We start from the raw sequence: 18,218 nt of genomic DNA, 5'->3' as shown, positions 1-18,218 counted from the left end.
GTATTGCTCAAGAATTAATAGGTGGAAATTTCAATGTTTTTCTAAGACGTGGAAGATTATCATGTTCCTTTTTAACTACTTAATAAAGGATATGTGAAAGATAATAAATAGACTCTTAATTAAGGAAAAAAGCATTGATGTGAGAAGATCCAAACATGGATCTTGATCTTTAGAACCTTAATCATATAATTGCACTTAGAAAATTTCAATCTTCTCTCAGCATTGTATTGTAAATATTTGTAATTTATGTCGATGTATTTTAACATATTTTATTTGTGAAAATACAGAATTACAAGATTATTTTTTAGAATAATTTTACATTTAGCAACTATTGTTATGCTGTCCAGTATCATATTTCTTCTATCAATATTCGTATTTAAGTGCCCTTTGATGTAAAACAGATTGTGGGTCGAAGCTAATGTTTACAAAATAACTGCATTTGTAAGTTATTTAGCAGGTGTACAAAATAGCACACTAAGAATAACAAAACAATAAAACAAAACGTAGAACAAAAGTAGAACAAAGCAAATTTTAAAAAAAAGAAGTTATATATATATATATATATTGATACAAATGTTTTCAGGTCAACCAGATCAGACAGTACAGTCCTCCTTAACATCCAAGATGCCATTAATACATGTTCTAGGCCTTTTACACCTCCACTGACAGAATATGTCATGTCCTCCTCTCCATTCAATGAGGATTTTTAAGAAAGGAGGGAGAGAGAAAACAGGAAATTATAGACCAGTTAGTCTGACATCAGTGGTGGGGAAGTTGCTGGAGTCAATTGTAAAAGACGAAATTGCAGAGCATTTGGATAGCTCAGGATCGTTGTGAGTCAGCATGGATTTACGAAGGGGAAATCATGCTTGACTAATCTTCTGGAATTTTTTGAAGATGTAACTAGGAAAATTGACAGGGGAGAACCGGTGGATGTGGTGTACCTTGACTTTCAGAAAGCCTTCGACAAGGTCCCACATAGGAGGTTAGTGGGCAAAATTAGAGTACATGATATGGGGGGTAGGGTACTGACATGGATAGAAAATTGGTTGACAGACAGAAAGCAAAGAGTGGGGATAAATGGATCTCTTTCAGAATAATAATAATAATAATAATAATGCATTACATTTATATAGCGCTTTTCATACACTCAAAGACGCTTTACAGGGATTTAAAGAACATAGGGAAGTGAATAAATAGATAAATAAGTAAACGAACAGAGAAAGGAGACAGAAGATGAGGTGACCTTCAGTGGTTGAAGGCAGTACTGAACAGGTGAGACTTCAGTGATGTTTTGAATGTGGTGAGTGAGGAGGAGTCTCTGACGGTTTGGGGTAGTGAGTTCCGCAAGGCTCGGTGCTGGGACCGCAGCTATTTACAATATACATTAATGACTTGGATGAAGGGATTAAAAGTACCATTAGCAAATTTGCAGATGATACAAAGCTGGGTGGTAGTGTGAGCTGTGAGGAAGATGCTGTGAGGTTGCAGGGTGACATGGACAGGTTGTGTGAGTGGGCGGATGCATGGCAGACGCAGTTTAATGTGGATAAGTGTGAGGTTATCCACTTTGGTGGTAAGAGTAAGAAGGCAGATTATTATCTGAATGGTGTCAGGTTAGGAAAAGGAGACGTACATCGAGATCTGGGTGTCCTAGTGCATCAGTCCCTGAAAGGAAGCATGCAGGTACAGCAGGCAGTGACAAAAGCCAATGGAATGTTGGCCTTCATAACAAGAGGAATTGAGTATAGGAGCAAAAAGGTCCTTCTGAAGTTGTACAGGGTCCTAGTGAGACCGCACCTGGAATACTGTGTGCTGTTTTGTTCTCCAAATTTGAGGAAGGATATTCTTGTTATTGAGGGTGTACAGCGTAGGTTTACTAGGTTAATTCCCAGAATGGCGGGACTGTCATAGGCTGAAAGACTGGAGCGGCTAGGCTTCTATACACTTGAATTTAGAAGGATGAGAGGGGATCTTATCGAAACATATGATTATTAAGGGGTTGGACACTTTAGAGGCAGGAAACATGTTCCCAATGTAGGGGGAGTCCAGAACCAGGGGCCACGGTTTAAGAATAAGGGGTAGGCCATTGAGAACGGAGATGAGGAAAAACTTTTTCAGTCAGAGAGTTGTAAATCTGTAGAATTCACTGCCTCAGAAGGCAGTGGAGGCCAATTCTCTGAATGCATCCAAGAGAGAGCTAGATAGAGCTATTAATGTTAGCAGAGTCAGGGGTATGGGGAGAAGGCAGGAATGGGGTACTGATTGAGAATGGTCAGCCATGATCACATTGAATGGTGGTACTGGCTCGAAGGGCCGAATGGCCTACTCCTGCACCTATTGTCTATTGTCTATTGATTTAAAAAAAAAGAAAATATAAATTAATATAGGTATACATCACTCTGGAATTGCAGTTGTCTAACATGAAAAAAAAAGGGAGTCCACATTGCCCAAAATTTCAAAGCTAATGTAAAGAATTTGTGGCTGTACATCTTAGAATTGATTTTGAATGTTTAACTTTCCGGCCTCTACAGGCATAGGGTGGAATATCGTACAATTGCCCTGGTCCTCCCCCAGCTCAGCTTCTTGAGGTGGGAAGGTCATTATGTACTCATGGTAGAATTTCTGCCAGCAAGTGAGAGCATTAGCGGTTCTTGAGCAAATCTAATATTGTTGGTGCAGGCTAGATGGGCCCTAAAATGGCCAAGAGGCCCTGAAAATAGAAAACATCGTCCAGTAGAAGTATTAGCTGAAATCTGGGGCTCTCTTTGGGATGACTTGATGAAATGAGGCGACCTCTACTAGCCCACACTGCTGTATGATTGGAGTTCGTCCTGTTGCCTTACAGCACCCAACATCAGACTTAACACAATCTCCTAAATTTAATAACCTGTTTTTAGCTGTTTTTGAGTGTCAGAAAAAGAAAAGAAACAGCTGAAAGAACTAGAGGCAATATATCACAACAGAAAAATTGTAACTCATATTTTTCTTACCCCTATAGATAAGATGGCTTTGTTTGGTATATTCTTGCTCACAACATCATAGAGTATGAGTATGATTGGCCCAGAGCCCAGTCTCCCTCTTGTGTCAAATTCCCACAAGGTTCCATACAATTGATGATCTAAAAGTTCCCCACAACTAAATACCATGGGAATATTAAAATATATTTTTGTGATGTTATTTTGGTCTTTATATTTTATTGCAATTTTTTTTTGTTTTTTCTTTAATCTTTAGATGTCTGTTTTTTTAAGTCTAATGATGTTCCAATTATTTTCAAATCTTTTTTTTATTATCAACATGCGGGTTTATTGATACACTGAGATATATGAACAGGTGTGACTGTCAGTGCAAAAGGAGGCCATTGGGATAAGCCATGGCTGATCTGTCTTTCACATTTATTTATTTGTCTTTTCTTGATAACTTTGCCTAGGAAATAAATCATCTGAATTCAGTGTTGCTGTCAATCCTAGATTCTCAATCTCCCGGGGGAGGGAATTTCAGACTTCACTTAACCTTTTAAAAAATATATTTCCTGATTTCACATCCAAGTAGTCTACTCTCATTTTTATGACATTCCGGATGTCCCCAAAAGGGAAAATAGTTTGTCTATCTCTAGCCTATTTAAAGAATATGTTCAGATGGTTCCTATATCTAAATTGTGGATAAAATCCCAATTTACTTTAACTATTTAATTCATGATATAATTCTGGTGAGAATGATCAGCCATGATCACATTGAATGGCGGTGCTGGCTCGAAGGGCCGAATGGCCTACTCCTGCACCTATTGTCTATTGTCTATTGTCTATTGTCTATAAACTACACTGTAATTCACTCATCAATCTCTTCCAAAGTTTATATATTTATTCACAGGGCTTCATGGCGAACATTGAACATAATACCTCAAATTAATTTTGACCTTGGCTCTATACAAATGGAGTATCACCATCTTAATTCACATTTTAAACTCTTCTGAAATATGGGTTAGTATTATATGAACCATTTTGATTACTTTTTGCATCTCTGACCTAGCTTTGTGCACATGGTAATTGAATCCACGTGTTTCACCACAGCTCCTATTCCCTACTCATTGGGAGAATATCTTAATTTGTCTTTCTCAAATCCAAAATTGATTATCCACACTGAATTCCATCTGCAATGATTTTACTCGCTTATTATTCTACAGCATCTCTCTCTTCATTGTTTTGACATTTTAATGCCTAAAAATGAAATTTGACTCGCATGAAGATGTTGGTTATCAGTCTGTTGATGGGAAACAGGTGAAAAGGTTTACATCCGCTATGCAATCTTATTGTTTATCTTCAGATAATCTTTCATAGAATCAATGATGCATCGTACTATGGATTCTAATCTCCATTTAATCAATTTATTAGTGTCCTCCTGGATTATTGAGGGCATAACCACTTTTCATTTTACTGATGCCTGAGATGGTGGTCACCTTTGCATTACCTGAAGTGGCAGCTCCTTAATTTTTACGCAGATTTTAACCTTTGGTTAACTCAACATGAAAAATGAACAGCTGGAGACTTCCCAAGGTGGGTTGATTCTTGTTATTTGTAAAAGCTGCTGTATAGTGGTCAGGAATATGTCGGCTTCTGTGTTTGACCGGTTTTCATGTACTTAGAGCTCTGGTGTTTACCATTGAGTCTCAGTATTTGTCATTCACTGAATCACACAATTCCAGTTATGACCCAAGAATAACTTCCAAGAAATCACATTCATTATTCTTGCAATGTTTAGGTATAAGGTGGCATGGTGGCACAGCGGTAGAGTTGCTGCCTCCCCGTGATCTGCGTGGGTTTCCTCCGAGTGTCCGGTGTCCTCCCACACACCAAAGACGTACAGGTTTGTAGGCTAATTGGCTTGGTATAATTGTAAATTGTCCCTTGTGCGCGTAGGATAGTGTTAGTGCGAGGAAACCGCTGGGCGGCGACGACTCGGTGGACCGAAGGCCCTGTTTCCACGCAGCGTCTCTAAACTAAACTAAACTAAACTATAAAAGGCCAGAAATTACTTTAATTTACTTCAGTCACTGTCTATTGAAATTTACTATTAGCAGGATTAACGACATATTTATGCTGTAAACCCTTCCTGACTGTAGAGAATGATGATCAGTACAATTATTCAATTTTTTAAAAAGCCAGATGCCTAGGAAGTCTGAGAATTTTAATGTTTCAAAAATAATTTTGACAACTATATTGGTAAATGTAATTACAATGTTACTGTTTTGTCATAACATTTTATTGGGACATTAAGGTTTTATGACAAAACAACAGCCATCTGATGTGGGCACTATTTCTGAAATAGCCAATCAGACCACTCTGTTCAAACAAATCAATGCGGTGCTTCATTCAGCACCTTCCCAGGACAAATCAGGATGGACAATAAATGCCTCCATCTCTTGGATTTAAAAAAATAGTTAAGGGATGATACATAGTGTAAATTGGTGTCATCCTTGCTGACCCATGTAATAGAGAAACTGTCCTTAGATGAAAGGTTGCAGCAAAACTGCTAATTTATAAACTTGGGCTTCTTAGGCAGACCCAGTTATAATTTTGGAGATATTTTGAACATGCAAAATTTGATTATAATATTATCGTATATGTTATGTGCCTAAATTAATTCAAGCAATTTATTTGAACTCCCTTTTATTTGCAGATTTTGCTGATTGCTCATGCACCTTGCATGTTTTACTTTTGTTTTTAACAATTTCTCTAATTAGTTGCTTTTGCAAGATCAGGTGACAATGGATGAGAAAACATATTCAACTTGTATTGGCCGACTCTGAGAGATTCTTTCCTTTCTTTTCTGCAGCACACAATTTTTTCTTAAATAATGTAATGGTTTATTCCATAACCTTATCTGGATGATTATTTTAAATCTTGATGACTCTTCTGGTGAAGAAGGATTTCTTGATATATATTTTCTCTAAGAAACAGAGCATGTTTCTTCTAATTCCATTTAAATATTCTGAATTCACATCTACTGCATCTCTAAATTAGTTCTGTTCTAGATTGTTAAGATCAGGTTTTTATGTGCGAATTGTTCATGCAAAGTACACTTTGTGAAATTGGACACAAAATGCTGGAGTAACTCAGCAGGATAGGCAGCATATCTGGAGAGAAGGAATGGGTGACGTTTCGGGTCAAGACCCTTCAGACCTCAAACATCTTGATGCGAAACTTCACCCATTTCCTCTCTCCAAAGATGCTGTCTGTCCCTCTGAGTTACTCCAGCATTTTGTGTCTATCTTTGGTTTAAACCAGCATCTGCAGTTCCTCCATACTTTGGGAAATTGTTTAGTGGTTCTTGTACTTTTATGGAGGTAACTGAGCATGTGCAGGTTTGACATTTACGTTTCAATCATGAGTACTCTGTTTGTGAACAGTAGACTTCAACTCGGCCAATCCCTCTCCGGGGGAGGATTGTCCTCTTCTGGGGCAATAACAACATTAGAAAATGTAGACATAACTTTATTCTCCCTAAATGCTCCAAATATCACCATAGTGTTTCCTGGTGTCACCTCTGATAGTAAGATGTTCTTTTGTAAGTGAAGACATCTACTCGAGCAAAATTGTCCCAAAAGTCGTTGGAAACTGCCAGTTTCTACCATGACGATGATGGGGAGAGAATATTTGCACTAAAGTCAAAATTTAGGGCCAAACGTACATTTTATGTGCACTGAATTTATGGTTCTAATTCTCACGAGACATAATTTGCATTAGAATATATTGTCCATCAAAATGTACCCACCACCACTATTATACCACTAAAATGTGCAGATTGCCCTTGCAGTGCAGGCAATATTTTAAATATTGCAGAATTTCTCGTACTGTTTTTACACAAGGCTATCCTCCTTATGAATAATCCTATCGCAAGGAATTGACCTGCTGGTTCTCCTTTATTTTTCCGCTGTACTTGACTGATGGAACAGACTGATATTCATGTTCATGAATAGTTTGATTATATCAGTAAAAACTTTGATCATTAAATCTTATGGTTTATGTTCTCGTATTTCAGTTAGATATTTTAACATCCCATTGAGCTTAAACATCTACCATCCACTTTCTTAGTATTGTAGCTCTTTACATTCGCATTCAAATTAATCATTTTAACCCGTTTAGTTATGACTAACTAGTTAAGATGAACATTGAAGTAACATCATTGTAGATGAAGTTGCTTATTTTTCCCCAACGTCAGCTGTTTAGGCATTACTAATAAATTTTACTGGTGTGCATTTAGTTTATGAATCCATGTTTCTGTGGGTTGGAAGCCATTACTGTCCTGTAAATGAGACAAAGAACTATGTACCCCTTTCCACTCCAAAGTATTTCTTGTAATCCCAATGTAGAGTTTTATCGTTAGTCTTTTGTGTGATGATTTACTTGGAATTCAAAATACATTTGTACAGACCTTTTGGTTCATTCTTTTTGGGTGTACTAAATTTGCAAAATAAAATTGGCCAATTGGCCAATACAACTTTCACAAAATTATTGCTCTTACCTTGTATTAAAATGAGATTAAACTTTTTCCAAATTAGCTTCCATCCAATTTAGTACATTACGGACGTTTTTCTGTGAACCATTCCTGGAAAGGCATCAGCTCTGAGTTACTCCAGCATTTTGTGATACCTGATCTCTTAAAGGTCTATTCCCTATAATAGTAAGATGGTAGTAGTACACGTGATGGAGATGGAAGACTGACAGGCTATAATGATGGGGATGGAGTTCAGGCGAGGGGACTGGGGTGCTGGCGCTTGTAGTAGATGCGGAAAGGAGGTTCGGGTGATGATGGACAAGAGACATATTAGGGTCTCAATACAAAGAGTATGGCAGTAGATGGCTGACGTGCTGTTTGCCTGCAGTGAGAATGGCCAACCCATGTAGAAATGCCAAAGAAATTAGTAATATTACATCAAAATTCGAAGTGCTGAGAAACTTGGCCAGCCAGGCAAATGTGTGGAGAAAACGGACAGTTGCTGTTTCGGGTCTAGACCCTTCTTCGGATTTAAGGTTCTTCATTGGTTGTAAAATGCCTCAGAACATTCTGAGTTGTGAAAAGAACTATATTAAGATGTTTACATATAAAGAGATTTTCATCTTTATAATCCTTAAAGGAAATTTATGTTTTTTTTAAAATTGAAATTAGGTCATATTTGTTTAGTCTTCTAGTTTTGGGACTAATTCTCTCAATTGGCATGATATCACAAACTGATATTCCATTTGACTTTAAATGAAGCATTAATCAGCAGCGGTCCTGTTATTTGTTTTTGGATGTTTCATGTTAATGTGTTTTACTTTATTTTACAAGAAGTAGCTTGCTTCTGATCTTACTGATTTTTAAGATCTTGCGTAAACATTATTCTATGATTTCCTGTCTGCAAAAGAACAGTAATTTCTAATTTCCTTATTTCCATTAACAAATGGCAGATTTTACAATCGTATGAGAACATAGAATAGAGAACAATACAGCACAGGGACAGGCCCTTCAGCCCATAATGCCGCCTTATTTTTTCTACCAAAAAGGATAACTCTCCAGAACCTATGCAGATTTGGAAAATTACAGCCTGTATATTCACTATCTCCATAACTGTCTCCTATAAAATCTTAATGTACAGATTATCAGATCCAAGGGAAATGATTTCCTTTCATAGAACAGTACAGCACGGGAACAAGCTCTTCACCCCACAATGTCTGCATCAAACTGGTGACAGATTAAACAAATCTCCTCGATCTTCATGTGAAACTGGCAAAGAAAATGTTGAATGAGAAGCAGAATCAACTCTTATTGAAGAAATTTGGTGAACCACCACCCACTGCATCAGAGTATCTTCTTCCAGAAGTCAACTGTTCCATGAAAAAGGATGCAGTTCCTGATATCTAATTAGATCTGCTTTATAAAACTTAAAATTTGGCCCCTGATCTGCCTAATGTAATTCTTTTGAATCCATACATCAGGATCTAGGCATCCTTGGCTAGCTCAACATTTATTGTGTATCTCTAATTGCCCTTGAGAAAGCTGCGGTGAGCTGGCTTAATCCACGGTGCAGTGAGAGTTGTGAGAAAACCAGAATAAATCCCAAACAGGGTATTACAATGTTATGAGAAAGGCCAAATTGACCTGTGTAGGAAGGAACTGCGGATGCTGGTTTAAAACGAAGATAGACACAAAAAGCTGGAGTAACTCAGCAGAACAGGCAGCATCTCTGGAGAGAAGGAATGGGTGATGTTTCCGGTCGAGACCCTTCTTCAGACTGATATTTCTTTTTTTCCTTGTCTTCATATTCTTGTATGGTCTGGCACATGTAACTGCCCAAAAAATACACAGGAATTAGGGATAATTACCCTCTTGCCGATTGGAAACATGATAATAATGTTTAACAGGATCTTAGAAATCACCAAGTCCAGAAGCAAACTTCTTATTTTAAAATAAACCCAAATATAATAAAAAAGGAACATCCAAAGCAAATACAGTAATATAATTGCTGCTGAATTAATATTTCAATAAGGCAAGTTACAGTAAAGGAACAGCTATATATTTCCAAGTCAGGATTGTTTGTGATATGGAGGGAATGTTCAAGTGGACACCTTATCCTTAGTGGTAACATTTTAAGGGTGCTGTCAGAGTAGGCTTGTTAAATAACTGCAGAGCATTTTGTAGATGATATTCATTTCAGCTGTTGTCTGCTAGTGGTGTCGTGAATTAAAGTTTACGGTAGTGGATGGGGTGCCAATCAAATGAGTTCCTTTGTCCTTGATGGCATCTAACTTATTTGAGAGATGTTGGAACTGCACACATCCATACAGATGGAGACAATTCCATCACATTCCTGACTTGCGTTTCACAGATGACATAAATCACCAAAGGATAACCAGCCTCTGATCTGGTTTTGTAACCTGTGTATTTATGTGTAGAAAGGAACTGCAGGTGCTGGTTTAAACCGACCATGGACAGAAAAAGGGTGAAGTAACTCAGCGGGTCAGACAGCATCTTTGGAGAAAAGGAATGGGTGATGTTTCGGGTCGGATCTGAAGAAGGGTCGCGACCCGAAATGACACCTATTCCTTTTCTCCAGAGATGCTGTCTGACCCACTGAGTTACACCAGCTTTTTGTGTCTATCTTTTGTATATTTACGTGGTTGGTCCATCTGAGTTTCTGAGTAATGGCAACCCTGAAATGGTGAAGGTGGATGACTCAGCGATGTAGTACCATTGAATGTCAAGGGCAGGTGGTTAGGTTCTCCTTTGTTGGAGATGATGCAGATGCTACTTGCCATTTATCAGCTCTTGGTTATATTATATCTGGGTCTTGCTTCATGCATGCATGAACTGTCTCATTTGCTCAGCAGTTGTAAAAGCACTGTGAAATCTTTAGCAAACTTGCCCACTTCTGATTTCCCTGAATTTAATCTTATAATTGAAGGAAAGTGAAGATGATGTAACTGAGTCATACTGTGACTCACGTCAGCCCACACCAGCCAACATGTCTCAGCTACACTAGTCAAACCTGCCCCCATTTGGTCCATATCCCTCCAAACCTGTCCTATCCAAGTACCTGTCTAACTATTTCTTAAATGTTGGGATAGTCCCTGTCTCAACTACTTCCTCTGGCAGCTTGTTCCATAGGCCCACACCCTTTGTGTAAAGAAAAGTTACCCCTTAGATTCCTATTAAATCTTTTCCCCTTCACTTTAAACCTATGTCCTCTGGTCCTCCTACTCTGGGCAAGAGACTCTGTCCATCTACCCGATATGTAGCTCTCATGATTTTTTATACCTCAATAAGAGGTATTGGTTTATTCTAGTTACGTGGTACTGATGTAACCCAAAAATAGGCACCAATGTGTATGTTATTGGCAAATGCCATGTGATAGCACTGTTGATGACATCTTCCATCTCTTCAGATTTTGGCTGCATTATATTTCTCCTGCACTTTGTGAACAGGGCATACCTGGAATGTGGTGGGCCAGACACAAACAATGATGAGACGAAGTACAGGAAGGAGATACAGAACTTAGTGACATGGTGTCAGGGCAGCAAGGTGAAGGAGCTAGTTATTGACTTTCGGAAGCATGGTGGAGTACATGCCCCAATCAGCATCAATGGTGTAGAAGAAAAACTGGGTGAGAGCTTAAATTTCCTTTTTCGGTAATAGATTAATATTGCCTATGATCTGTCGTGGAACAACCACATTTTTGCAATAGTCTAGAAGGCGCACCAAAGCCTCTACTTCCTGAGGAGCCTGCGAAAATTTGGCATGTCTCCAGTGATTATTACAAACCTCTACAGATGCACCATAGAAAGCATACTGTCGGGTTGCATCACAGTTTGGCTTAGGAACAGCTCTGCCAAGGCTGCAAGAAATTGCAGAGTTATAGATGTAGCTAAGATGCAGACCAGTCCTCCCACCATTGACACCATTTATACTTCACACTGGTTCGGGAAAGCAACTACCATAATGAAAAACTTGTCCCACCCCGGTCATTCTTTCTTCTCCCTGCTCCCATCTGGCAGAAGGTTCAGAAGATTGAAAGTGCACACCATCAGACTCAGGAACTGATTCTTCCCCTCTGTAATCAGAGAGTTGTTGCCAGAGCCACTGGATAGGAGGCATTCAAGCATGGAACCTTTTCTTCATCAGTGGGATGATGTGGTCTTTTTGAAGCAGGTTGGGACCTCGGAATGGAGTAGTGAGAGATTAAAGATGTCGGTGAATACCTCTGCCAGCTGATCTGCAGTCTGCACAGGTCCTGAGGATGGGGCCCAATTGCTTTCCACGGATTCACGCTCAGGAAGGCTGATTTTACGTCTGCCACAGTAATGTAAGACGCATGTAAGAATGGAAAGGCGGGTGGCATTCCACCACTGGCCTTCTGTTCAAAGCGGGCGCAGAATGTATTGAGTTCATCAGGGAGGGATCCATTGTTGCCAGCGATACTGACCGCCTTAGTCCATTATAGTATGCATGCCTTGCTACAATTTATGGGGGAAGACACAAAGTGTTGGAATAACTCAGCGGGTCAGGCAGCATGTCTGGAGAACAGGGATAGATAATGTAGTATAAGAAAATAACTGCAGATGCTGGTACAAATCGATTTATTCACAAAATGCTGGAGTAACTCAGCAGGTCGGGAGAGAAGGAATGGGTGACGTTTCGGGTCGAGACCCTTCCTCAGATAGATAATCTGAGATAGGGATAGATAATGTTTTGGGTTGGGACCAGACTGATTGTATGGGGGTGAAGAAAGTTGGAAGAGAGGAGGGGCAGTACATAGCCTTGCAGGTAACAGGTTGATACAGGTAAGGAGGGTTTTTTGATAGGCAGATGGTTGAACAAAGGCGAGAGATGAAAAGACAGAAAGTGTGAGACAAGAGGATTGAAGATTGTAAATTGTGATGCTAGAGAAAGGAATGGAGGGGGAGGGGAAAAAGATGTGAGTCTAGTTAGGGCACAGGGGAGAAGGGTGGGGGGGGTGGAGAAGTGGAGAGGGGGGAAAGTTGTATAGGAGACAGAGGGGGAGGGTGATGTAGTTACCTAACATTGGATAATTCAATGATCATACCATTGGGTTGTAAGCTACCCAAGCAAAATATGTGCTGTTCCTCCAGTTTGCCAGTGTCCTCACTCTGGCAATGGAAAAGCCCCAGGACAGAAAGGTCAGTATGGGAATGGGAGGAGTTAAAATGGTTAGCATGCTGGAGATCCAGTGGGTTTTGGCAGACCAAGCATGTCTTTGGTGAAACGTTTGCCGAGTCTATGCTTGGGCTCGCCGATGTGTAGGAGGTCATATTGGGACACCAGATGCAACAGATGAGGTTAAAGGAAGTTCACATGAACCTTTGTCTTGCCTGGAAGGACTGCCCAAAATGTCACCTATCCGAATTCTCCAGAGATGCTGCCTGAGATGCTGAGTTACTCCAGCACTGTATCGCAGTATTGTAAACCAGCATCTGCAGTTCCTCGTTTCCACAATCTATGGGTATCTGTGTCATTGTCTGGAGACTTCAGCTTTGTGTGAAATTCCCTCTTGGCATCCCTAATGGCTCTGCAAAGGTCGTACATAGATTTCTTGTACCGCTCGGGATTGTTTGACTTGAATGCTGCAGACTGACTCCAGGATGGCATATTGGCTCCCTGGTGGCAGGGTCCAGGGAGTCTCTGAGCAGCTGCAAATCATTCTTAAGAGAGGGAGAGCAGCCAGAAGTTGTTGAGCACATCGGTGCCAATGACACAGGATGGGATAGGGTGAGGTCCTGCAGAGTAAATATAGGGAGTTAGGAAGGAGGTTAAAAAACAGGACCTCAAGGTTAATAACCTATGGATTACACCCAGTGCCACGTGACAGTGAGAGCAGGTTTAGTTTAGTTTAGAGACAGCACCGAAACAGTCCCTTCGCCCAACGAGTCCGCGCCAACCAGTGATCGCCGCATGCTAACACTATCCTACACACTCTAGGGACAATTTACAATTTTACCAAAGCCAATTGGTAAAAGACAAACCTGTTTGTCTTTAGATTGTGGGAGGGCACCGGAGCACCCACGCTGGTCACGGGGAGAACATCCAACCTCAGTACAGATAGCACCGTAGTCAAGATCGAACCTGGGTCTCTGGCGCTGTAAGGCAGCAACTCTGTCGCTGCGCCCCTAAGGTATAGAAGGATCGATCAGATGAATACATGGCAGACGTGCTGGTGCTAGGGGTAGGGCTCTAATTTTCGGATCATTGGGATCTCGACGGGTTGCACCTGAAGTGAAGGGAACCAATATTCTGGAAGGGAGATTTGCTGGTGTCACACAAGAAGATTTAAATTAGATTGATAGGGGAGGGTTCCAGAGCAGAAAGAAGGTAGATGAGAAGTTGGGGACAAACACTGTAGTCAAAGAAAATAAAATTAGCAGACAGGACATGCAGGTGCATGGCGAGATGAGAGGAAAGATCAGTGGTTTAAACTATTTATTTCAGTGTTAGAGGCCTAACAGATAAGGCGGACGAATTGAGGGTATGGATTGTCTCAGGGAAATGGGATATTATAGCCATAAGCAAAATATGACTGAGTCGTGCAGGACTGGCAGCTCAATGTTTCAGGGTATAGATGCGACAGGCGTGATAGAGATGAAAATAAGAGAGGTCATGGGATGCCTTTCTGATTGCGGAGGACATGAATCCAGAGCTCAGAGAGGAATATCCTGGGAAATCATCCACTGAGGCCATATGGGTAGAACTTAGAAATAGGAGGGAATGATCATTTTGATTTGACTGTATTATAGACCCTCCAGTATTCAGTATGAATTAGAGCAACAGATGTGCAGAGAGATTGCAGATACCTGTAAAAATAATAGGGTGATATTACTGAGAGATTTCAATTTCTCTAATATTGACTGGGTCTCTCCAGTTAGGAATTGACTGGGTCTTCCTAGTCCTAATGCAAAGGGGTGATCTTATAGAGGTCTAAAAAATCATGAGGGGAATAGATGGAGTCAATGCACAGAGTTTTTCCCCCGGAGTAGGAGAATCAAGAACCAGAGGAGAGAGGAAAGATTTATTAGGAACCTGTTTCTCACAGGGTAGTGAGTATATAGAATGAGCTGCTAGAGGAGATAGTTGAGGTAGGTATCATTACAACATTTAAAAGACATTTGGGCAGGTACATGGTTAGGAAATGTTTAGAGGGGTATGGACCTAACATGGGCAGGCGGAATGAGCAGATGGGGCACCTTAGTCGGCATGGACAAGTTGGGCTGGAGGGCCCATTTCCATGCTATATGACTGACTCACTTTTTTAGTGTAGCCTGTATCTGAGATGAGCTACCAGAGGAAGTTATAGAAGTGATACAAGTGTGACATTCAAAATACATTTGGAAAGACATATGGACAGTAAGGGTTTGGAAGGCGATGGGCCAAATGCAGGCAAATGGTAAGGGCCCAGTATGCCAACTTGGTTGGCATAGACAAATTGCACCCAAAGACCTGTTTCCATGCTGTGCAGCTGTGACTCTAGATGCTTGTGTTGGTTCAACTACTACAGACCTAAACTGGGAGCTGTCTCCTTCAGGACTTGATCAGATGTGGTACTACCAAACCTCTGGGTGATATTGAAGGCCCCTTACCCGAGCACATACTGTACCCTTACAAGTTACAGTGTTTCTTGCAATGTGCAGAAATGTACAGTGTTTCTTGCAATGTACAATGTGCAGACGAATGTGGATAGTAGGCGGGAATTGGGCTGAGGGCTCTTTGCCCAGATTAAATCTGACGCTGTGAGAATTCATAGGTATTAGTTTATTATTGTCACGTGTACCAAGATACAGAGTAAAAAGCTTTGCTTGCAAACTATCCAGTCAAATCATACAGTACATGAATGCAACAGGTAGTGTTTATTCACAAAATGCTGGAGTAACTCAGCAGGTCAGGCAGCATCTCAGGAGAGAAGGGTCAAGACCCTTCTTCAGACTGATGTCAGGGGGGCGGAACAAAGGAAGGATATAGGTGTAGACAGGAAGTTAGACCGAGAACTGGGAAGGAGAAGGGGGGGAGGGGGGTGGGGGAGAAGAGAGGAACAGAGGAACGATCTAAGGTTGGAGAAGTCAATGTTCATACCGCTGGGCTGCAAGCTGCCCAAGCGAAATATGAGGTGCTGTTCCTCCAATTTCCGGTGGGCCTCACTATGGCACTGGAGGAGGCCCATGACAGAAAGGTCAGACTGGGAGTGGGAGGGGGAGTTGAAGTGCTCAGCCATCGGGAGATCAGGTAGGTTAAGGCGGACTGAGCGAAGGTGTTGAGCGAAACGATCGCCGAGCCTGCGTTTAGTTTCGCCGATGCAAAGAAGTTGACATCTAGAGCAGCGGATACAATTGATGAGGTTGGAGGAGGTGCAGGTGAACCTCTGTCTCACCTGGAAAGACTGTTTGGGTCCTTGGATGGAGTTGAGGGGGGAGGTAAAGGGACAGGTGTTGCATCTCCTGCGGTTGCAGGGGAAAGTGCCCGGGGATGGGGTGGTTTGGGTAGGAAGGGACGAGTAGACCAGGGAGTTACGGAAGGAACGGTCTCTGTGGAACGCAGAAAGGGGAGGGGATGGGAAGATGTGGCCAGTAGTGGGGTCCCGTTGTAGGTGACGGAAATGTTGGAGGATGATTTGTTGGATACACTGGCTGATGGGGTGGAAGGTGAGAACGAGGGGGATTCTGTTCTTGTTACGAATGGGGGGAGGGGGAGCAAGAGTGGAGTTGCGGGATGTAGAAGAGACCCTAGTGAGAGCTTCATCTATAATGGAAGAGGGTAAGCCCCGTTTCCTGAAGAATGAGGACATCTTTGATGCCCTAGTGTGAAACACCTCATCCCGGGCGCAGATGCGGCGTAGACAGAGGAATTGGGAGTAGGGGATAGAGTTTTTGCAGGAGACAGGGTGGGAAGAAGTGTGGTCCAGATAGCTGTGCGTGTCAGAGGGTTTATAGTAGATGTCAGTCACTAGTCTGTCTCCTGTGATGGAGATGGACTACATGAATGCCATCGAGCTATACACAAGTACAAGGTTTCAAGGTCAGTTTATTGTCACATGCACCATTTAAGGTACAGTGAAATTTGAGTTCCTAAGTGAAAAGGAAAAAGACACACAACCACATAAAAGTTAACATAAACATCCACCACAGTGGATTCCACATTCCTCACTGTGATGGAAGGCAATAAAGTTCAATCTTTGTCCGATTTGCAAAGAGAAAAATCCAGAGGGCAAAATATAATGCTATATCATTATAGTGTTTTTGTTACAGAGTTGGTGTGGTAAAAAAATATGCATGGGCTGTAGTGAGTTAAATTGGAAGATTGGGATTACGCCTTAGCTAATGGGAGTGCCATTCAGTAGTCTGAAACAACGGGGAAGAAGCTGTTCCTGAATCTGGTGGTCCATGCCCGACAGTAGAGGGGAGAAGACTAAATGACCGGAGTGAAAATGGTTCTTTACTACACTGGCTGCTTTCCCCGAGGCAGCATGATGTGTACAATAACCACATTTAAAAGACAATAAGGTATGTGGATAAGAACGATTTAGAGGGATATAGGCCAAATGTGGAACGTGAATAAATGAGATTAGCTTAGATGGACATCTTGATCAGTATGGATGAGTTGGGCCCAGGAAGTTGACTGGAGTGGAGTGGATGTGGGGGAGGAGCTGGGGTGAGGTGAAAGGGATTGAGGTGGAGTGTATGAAGAGGGAATGGGGAAAGGGGGAGCTATGGAAGAATGGGAGAGGATGAAGTGTTGGAGGGGAGGAAAAGAGGGCAAGGGATGAGAGAGACAGATGGGGTATGGAAGGTAGAGAATGATGTAACAAAGAAGAGATGATGCTGAGTAGTAGACTGGACGAAAGCAGAATATTCAACATCCATATATGTGTGAGAAAAGAGTATGCTTGTATATACATAAAGTACATGTAAGCATTCAAGCCCTTCCAGCAGCACAAACAAATCTCCAATTGTCAAGGATCTCCTTTGCATTGAGCCAAGATCTTGTTCTGACGTCCAATTGGCAGCTGATATGCAATATACCCCCCTCCAAGTTGGTAGAAATCGTGCTCAAGCACTTATTTTACCCACTGAAGCACTAAAGAAGTACCAACAATGTAATCTCTCCCAAATCCTCCTTGCCCATTAACAGAATAAATTAGGTAATGCCAGTGTCTTCTCTCAGACCAAAATACCCAGCAACCTGTTTATCCTCAACTGGCAGTGGTTGTCAGCCACGTTGTCTGCATACTGACACCAGGCTCCCAAAAGAACCAAATGTGCAAATAATAAAATCAAGAAAACTGCTGTTGCTGTTGTAAATCAGAAATAAAATCCCCAAAAGAACCAATCTAATCTCAACTTTGCATGTTTTAGGTATGTTAAGAAAATGTTTAGGGATAATTCTGACAATCTTCATGAACAGATGCATCATCCCATCAATTTATGGGAACTCACGGCTCGTGATCCTTCAAGATGGGGAAAAATTGGCGAAAGCAATGAGTATTTACAACGAGCACTCTTTATGATGATTTAGTTTAGTTTATTGTCACGTGTAAAGCTTTTGTTGTGTGCTAACCAGTCATTGGAAAGGCTACACATGATTACAATCGAACCATCCACAGTGTGTAGATTCATGATAAGGGGAATAACATTTAGTGCAAAATAAAGTCCAGTGAAATCTGATTAAAGATAGTCCGAGGG

The sequence above is a fragment of the Rhinoraja longicauda genome, chromosome 4, assembly GCF_053455715.1.
Source record: "Rhinoraja longicauda isolate Sanriku21f chromosome 4, sRhiLon1.1, whole genome shotgun sequence".
Taxonomy (NCBI): Eukaryota; Metazoa; Chordata; class Chondrichthyes; order Rajiformes; family Arhynchobatidae; genus Rhinoraja; species Rhinoraja longicauda.
Note: the sequence above shows the minus strand (reverse complement) of the source record.